We start from the raw sequence: 7,482 nt of genomic DNA on the forward strand, positions 1-7,482 counted from the left end.
CTGGTCAACTAAATTATTAAGTGAGCATTTTTCACTTAGGCTAAGTAATTAATGATGTAGAATTTAGTATGTGATAAGAAATTGATAGCTACATTCTGTAGATGTTCTTGAGCACTTCCCAGTTCCAAAGCAATGCTGATATGCAGCTCCTACTGGGATTTACAGGACTGAAAGAGCTACATGCTTGTTATTCATTATATCCACAATGGAAAGAAACTTTAATGTAATACAGTTGTATAAAACAAATTCAAATCTTAGTGATTTACAGTGGATTGTCAGTGTACTAACATTCACAATTGCTATGCTGGAAATTCATCTATGCTCCTGTATCCCTGGAACTGGCCACTGCCAGGTGCCTACATTTTCTGGTAAATGGAGAGTTAGACACCTGAAACTAGAATTCACAGCAGCTGCTGTGAATTATGGATTGTTCACCAGTAGGAATTATTTAAGGAAACTGTAGGAGATGATCTGAAATTGATATCACCTAGTCCTAGGTTAAATGCCTGTGAGAAAATGGTCAGAACATGAAACCGTATCAGTAAGTTCACGCACTAGGGCACAGAAGAAGGAAGAGACTTTTTGTCTAAAGGTTGGATAGATGATATACTCCTACTCCAGAAGTGGGAAGTACCTCAGCATGGAAGAGCATATTCCATCATCTAGCACATTTTATCATGATCCCTTCATTACATACAAGGTATACCTCTGGCATACACAGTGACCCGAGTCCTTCATACAGCACTTATGATTTCTGCAGCCATACATGCTGGTAGGTCTCATGTCTGAACATTTCTTATGTGGAAAAAAATTAATTTAAAGTTTATGTTTAAAATCTGCCTAAATTTTTATTTTAATGTTTTTCTTCATGCTTACACCTCTGATCTCGAGGAACAGAAACAGAAAGCTAAGTTATTCAGATTGTGCCAGGTGAAAGGTGGACTGGAGAGAGGACAGAGCTGTTGACTATAGAGGAAGAATCTCTTTAGACAGGCTATGTGATCTAACCTGAAAACAAATTAAAGGTAACTAAGGATGAGCTGGAAGATATAACCACAGCAGAAGCAGACAGGGGTGAGATGCATCTAAACCGATGTAATGCGGGTGAGAGAAGAGATAAGGTGATGGATTGTCTGCTGTAAGCACGTTCTTCTAACTGTTTTTTCTCCACTTCCTCTGCTGTTCTCAGCTATAAAGAATCAGCTCCTACTCTGAAGCCCAGAAGAAGGAAGAAAGTCTGTAAAACAGAGACATGGCATTACTCCTACACTACAGATAGCATCAGACGGTATGTATGGAAGTGGAGAAATATATTCCCTGCTCTCGATATTTTTATCAGCCCTTTCCTGCTTCCTCCATGCCATTAGATCCCTTAGACTGCCTTTGCTCATTCCTCACACCCACTCTATAACTCAAAGCTGTGGCCAATGTTCAATCTCATAGGTAGTTCTCAACATGACACTCACATTGTCTGGGTAAGAATCAAGTACATTTTATGGAAGGATGTAATGTGAGATAAAAGTTCTACTCGAATGGTTATTATCATCTTAGCTAATTGTAATCACTGCTTTCATTATCCACAAAATAGTCTTTTTTTCCAGAGAAGAAAAAAAAAACAAAAAACCCTAGCTTAGTGTATGGATTCCTGAAATAATTCCAAGGAAAAAAAATTCCACAAAAATGAAGAAACTATCCAATCTTTGAAAATTCTCCAGTAATTTATTACCTTAGTAATTCCTTTGCATTCCTGCCGGGAAAAAAAAAAGATATTTTAATGTTAATATTCTATTCCATCTTCACTTCTGCATTTTATGCTGTTGTAATTATCAAATGTGCTAAGAGATAAACAGGGAAAATTCTCTACTTCTAATCCATTCTATACAAATATGAATAACCCCAAACTGAGGAATATTTGCATTAATATATTTGCCAGCCAAATCACTATCCTAATGTTGTCACCTCCTTATACTTCTAAGCACATCTTAAGTAAAATAAATGTGGTACCCCAAGTTCTTCTGTAGTATGAACAAAAACACTCAGTATGTTCAGCTGATAATTCTGCCTCGCCTATAAAATAACTGCCACTTTTTCATTGAGAAGTGTCTTATTAATTAAAAGTTATCATCACTCTGCTGCATTCTGTAGACATATGTGTATTGCCTAAACCTGTTCTCTGCTCCAGTAGCATGATTTTAACTTACCACAAGATCCACAGAGCATTCTTGCATCTCATCAGCATGGTGCTGTCAAAACAAACAAACAAACAAAAACAAATAGAAGGTTGTTTAGTTTGGAGAAGAGAAGGCTCCGGGTAGACCTCATTGTGGCCTTCCAGTACTTGAAGGGAGCGTATAAACAGCAGGGGATACGACTGTTTATGAGGGTGGATAGTGATAGGACAAGGGGGAATGGTTTCAAACTGAGACAGGGAAGGTTTACGTTAGATATTAGGAGGAACTTTTGCACACAGAGGGTGGTGATGCACTGGAACAGGTTGCCCAGGGAGGTTGTGGATGCCCCGTCCCTGGAAGCATTCAAGGCCAGACTGGATGTGGCTCTGTGCAGCCTGTTCTAGTGGTTGGCGACTCTGCAGTCAGCAGGGGGGTTGAAACTCAATGATCTTTGAGGTCCTTTTCAACCGAGGCCATTCTATGATTCTATGAGAAGTTAATATAAAAAAAAAAAAAAAAAGCAAGGTAATAAAGTGAGTACATAGTGATTAAAAAAAAGGAAAACATTTCAAAGTAAGCCACAAAAAACAAAGTCAAAGCAGCAGCTGCACCTCACTGGTGATGAGCCCAAGAAAAGTAAAGCACATCTGCTTCTTTCTGTTCCTTTTTTGGCAGGCTTAATATAAAGCCCTCGGTTGGTAATTTTTAAATACAGCTAAAGCTGTCAGCCTAAAAGATAATTAAATTACTGACAATGTTTTTCTCTGCTGTTTTGTTTTGGAAAAAATGGTGTGGTGGTGTTTGGGGCTTTTCATTTTTCTTTCTCTTGGAGAGCAGGGAGAATATAATGCCTGTTTGCTAAATGATCATTCATGTAATCAGGCTGCAGAGCATTAAGACTGTTTGAGTACAGGATATCTTGTGCTACCCAGTGTGAAGGATTAAAAAAGTTGGAAGATTAGAGAGAAGAAGAAGAGAGCAAAGCAAAACTGCAGCTCCCTTCCCTCTGTAAGAACAATGACTTCAGTATTTAGAATAAAGATTTGTTGTTCTCATAATTTGCTGTAGTAGATCCATATTAACTGTGAATTAACCACACTTCATAGTGGATTTTCAGTTTAGATAGGTTTCCACATGAAAATATGAGGCACCTTGAGCTGTCCCAGCAGAAGTTTCCCTTCTGTATTCATAATTTCAGAAAGCATTAGATTACCATTCCACTGAGGGACTGTAAGAGAAAACTGCTATTCAGGAGATGCTGAGATCTGCAGGTGTGGCTCAACTCTACCTGCTCTTTGCTTACCAAGGCAAGTCTTGCTCTTGTGAGTGTTCCCAGGTTCCTGAGCATCTGGTCCAGCCTGTCTGCTTCAGTGATTCTCTGAGTGCTCAGAGTACGGCATAGAAGTGCATATAGTTCCTAGGCACTCATGCTATCCATTGTAAGTGGCTATCTAGGCATTTTAACTATGATAGTGCTTAACACCAAAAAGTTACGAAAAATTTAGATTTTTTAATATGCAATGCTGCCTGACATTTAGTCAGGCAAGGTAAATGATACCGTATTTATCAAGTGTGGCTGAATGTAAATTAAACCATCCCGGGAATTTCTAGTGCTCCAGAGGCTATCATCTATCTGCACATACAAAGAGTCAGAATTGCCTTTGGCGTGGTTTCAGCATAGGACTATTTTACTGGGCACCGTTTAGGATCTGCCATGGGCCAGACAATGTTCCTAATGTACAACATAGTTATGATCATCATGGTCTGGAGATTAAGACAGTTGAAAGTACCAAAGGGTCCAGATCATGCCAGCTGACCACACAGACAAGAGTAGGCCAATCTCTGCTTAATTTACTTATTCATTGCTTAGTAGATGGGCCTCACCATCAGCAGTTTGCACAAAGTAAACATTTTTTCACCAGAAGGTAGAAAGGAAGCCATTCTCAAGCAGATCTGCCTAGGAGGCATATAGAATCTCTCACTACAGTTAGAGCACTGAACTTATAGGAAACAGTCTAAATAAATACACTTCTTCATGCAATTTGGATGCACAGACACTGACCCCACACACCCTCCTAGGTATGGAAGAAGAGAGGTGTTGAAATACAAGGTAGGCTGACATTAGTGACTCCCTGCAGAGAACTGAACATTTACTATGCAGGGGAGACCGTCTTCTTACAGAAGTTTGCTGCCTCCCAGGGCCTCCAGTGAATGACACCGCCAAGAAACTGCATAGCCTGGTACGGCCATCAGATCATTACCCATTACTGCTTTTCTACAAGGGGAATGATGAAGCACCTACATGCAGTTCAAGGGACATCAAAAAGGACTTCAAGGCCTTAGAATGTCTGCTCAAGATATCAAGGGCACAGATCATCTTCTCTTCTCTGCTCCCTGTAAGGACACTGAAAGAAACAAAAGGATTCTGTCTATAAACATTTGGCTTCATGGCTAATGCAACCATCAAAACTTTGGGTTTTTTTTGATAACAGAATGGCTTACACGTCACCAGGCTTGCAGTCACCAAATGAGTTTCACCTCTCTCAAAGGGGAAGGAGGATCATTGGGGGAAAAAGTAACATGGCTAAGTGGCAGGGCTTTAAACTAGGTTTGAAGGGGGAAGGGGTGATAGTAAGCCTGCTCATGATAGTGTGTGGGATGGCACAGCTAAGTTAGAGAGGCAGGGTGCTAGTGAGGGCCCTCAACCTGCTGAGATGTGCCAGCAATACTGCAGCACACTTGAAATCTTGTGACAATGAGCCAGGGACCACTGAGGCAGCAGGAAAAGGCAACAGGGAAATTCAAGGAAAATACTTCAAAGAAATTAAGGATTTATCCTCCAAGAAGGCTACAAGGCCTGGTGGGATGATTCCCATGACTGGATTGTGGCTATTGATGGCTATTGGCTGTTCAGAAGGGACACAAGCTGTTCAGAAGGGAGAGGCCAGGAAGGAGGGGAGGAAGTGTTTTCTCTACATCAAGGAAAGAATAGAGTGTGAAAAGCAGTCCCTGAAGAATGGCCATGAGCGAGTCAAAAGCTTATGGGTGAGACTTAGAGACCAAGGCAACAAAGAGAGCCTTGTGGTTGGGGTCTACTACTGGCAGCCTGATCAAGCGGAGCCTTCTTCCTCCAGCTACAAGAGGAAGAAGTTCCTTTTGTTCCAAACATTGTTGGGTTTTATTCATTGCTTTTTCCTTTTTAAATTTTGTTTTGTTTTAATATCTTTTGTAGCAGATGAGCTATTTGGAAAAAATAGTGTGGTGGTGTTTGGGGCTTTTCATTTTCCTTTCTCTTGGAAAACAGGGAAAATATAATGCCTGTTTGCTAAAAGATATTTGAACAAGAAAAAACATATATTAAATTAGAGTTAAAATTTGTTTGAATTATTTGAACAATAGTGGTCTTTATCCTACATTTTTATCTTGTATGGATTAATGTCTTCAATTCTGTTTACAGAATGAATGTTTTCAGGTTGGTTTGTTGTTTTTCTGTATTTTTTTGTTGTTGTTTGATTGGTTTTGATTGCTTGCATTTTTACTGGTCTTGCTTTGTTGCCATTCAGTAGTTGGTAAGCTGACAATTTTTAAATAATATAAACTAGAAGGTAGAAATTTATACCATAGTTTTATGACTCTTTCTTTCTGCTGTTTTTAGTTATTATAACTCAATCTGTAATTACCCTCCTTAGGAAAAATCTTCCTTGTTCAAAAATATAAACCTCTGTTTTCAGTCTAAAATTCTGAATGACTTCAACAATCTAATGAAACTGGAGGTGAATATTAAACTGCAGGGTAGACTCATAATGGAGATATTATATTTGCATATAGATGAAATGACAAAAAAAATGTTTGGGACCTTTTTCTCTTTAGAGAAGAAGTGCAAGCTGCTCAAAACATTCCATGTTTTCTGCTTAGTTAAGTCAAAATAAAGTGTCTTGTCAGCTTCAGTAGGAACTGGATCACACCTGGTTTTCTTATAGATAGATGGCTGCATTTCCTTAAACTGAGCTTTAAATATTAAACAATAGTTATTCAGTGCTAAGGAAGCATCAGTTCTTTTCTGTTGAAACAGATTTCAACAAGTACATTCATTCTCTACAAACTATGATTTACGCTTGATTTCGAAAGTGAAACAAATGGTAGTAACATGACCTATTTACTGAATATGTTAAATACTCAACCAAGTGTGAATGTAATAGTATTGGGAGACTGTGGATTGACAGATTATTGTCTTATATCACCAAAACAACCTTCTCTGGTTAGGTGCCTAGCAATAAAAAGAAGCAATTTAGTGTCGAGCTTCTGATTCCTGTAGGGAACACAGCATGGAAGGAAAGAACATGTGGTGAACTCTGCATTCATGAGTGAGGGCCAGCAGCCAAGAACCAAGACAGCGTGAGCAGTTGCTTGTGATCAGGAAGTCTCATGGGGAGCAGAGCAAGCTCATATTTGGCTTCTTGGTTAAATTATATCTAAGGCAGCATCACTGAAGACAATGTGCAGAGAGAAACCAGGCAGTTAATGTGGCAGCTGGTGCAGATGGGAGTTCAGAGGCGCTGCCAGAGACTGAGAGTGCCAGACTCAATACAGCAATGGTGGCAATGCATGGGAGGACATAGAATCCTGCCTGGTGTGACCACCTCTGACAGGCCAGAGCTTTCAGTCTAGACTGAAATAATGCTGCAGAACACCCTCTCTCCTGCCATCTGCAGACTGTACCCAGTGCTCCCTCCTTGGGTAGAGATTGGTGTGTGTGAGACATTTTGGTAGTAACTGTGGAACCACATAACAGAGAGGAGGAGAGCAAACAAGAAATCAACAATAAAGGGGAATAGGAAATTAACAGGATCATTGTGAAAACTCTATAGGGAAAGAATCCATGTCCCGCATTGCATAAAAGGAGGGATGCAAAAACACCTGAGCAGAAGAAAGATAGAGTCTGTCTTGACACTGGGGATGGAAGCTTGTGACTTCCAGAGACAAGAATATTTGTTCTCCATCTGCATTCACTTGGAGAAAAGGTACAGAGCCCCATACAGAAGAGGAGAACAAGCATCTGAATAGCCCATGAATTACCAATAAACTTGTTTCTGTGTACAGACAGAAAGCACCATGTAGTGGAGAGGTGGGATTCCCTTCTGCACGTGACGGAAGCACTTCTCTGCAAATCAGACCTTCAGTTTGCAAGGATTTGTTGTTTGCCTATAATCAAGAGTTAGGACATCATGGAGAAAGTGCTGAGGCTCTCCCAGCCTCCAGATTACTACCTTTTGTTGTTCATCTATAGGTGCCCCAATGACACTGCTGAGAG

General features: G+C 39.9%; 1 long non-coding RNA gene across 1 annotated transcript; it reads left to right on the forward strand.

Annotated features, from left to right (window-relative positions):
• On the forward strand, positions 494-5,342 carry LOC110396813. The gene is made up of 3 exons (XR_002437279.1): positions 494-772; positions 1,190-1,288; positions 4,371-5,342. It is a non-coding gene; the product is annotated as an uncharacterized LOC110396813 (long non-coding RNA).

The sequence above is a fragment of the Numida meleagris genome, chromosome 3 (assembly GCF_002078875.1).
Source record: "Numida meleagris isolate 19003 breed g44 Domestic line chromosome 3, NumMel1.0, whole genome shotgun sequence".
Lineage (NCBI taxonomy): Eukaryota > Metazoa > Chordata > Aves > Galliformes > Numididae > Numida > Numida meleagris.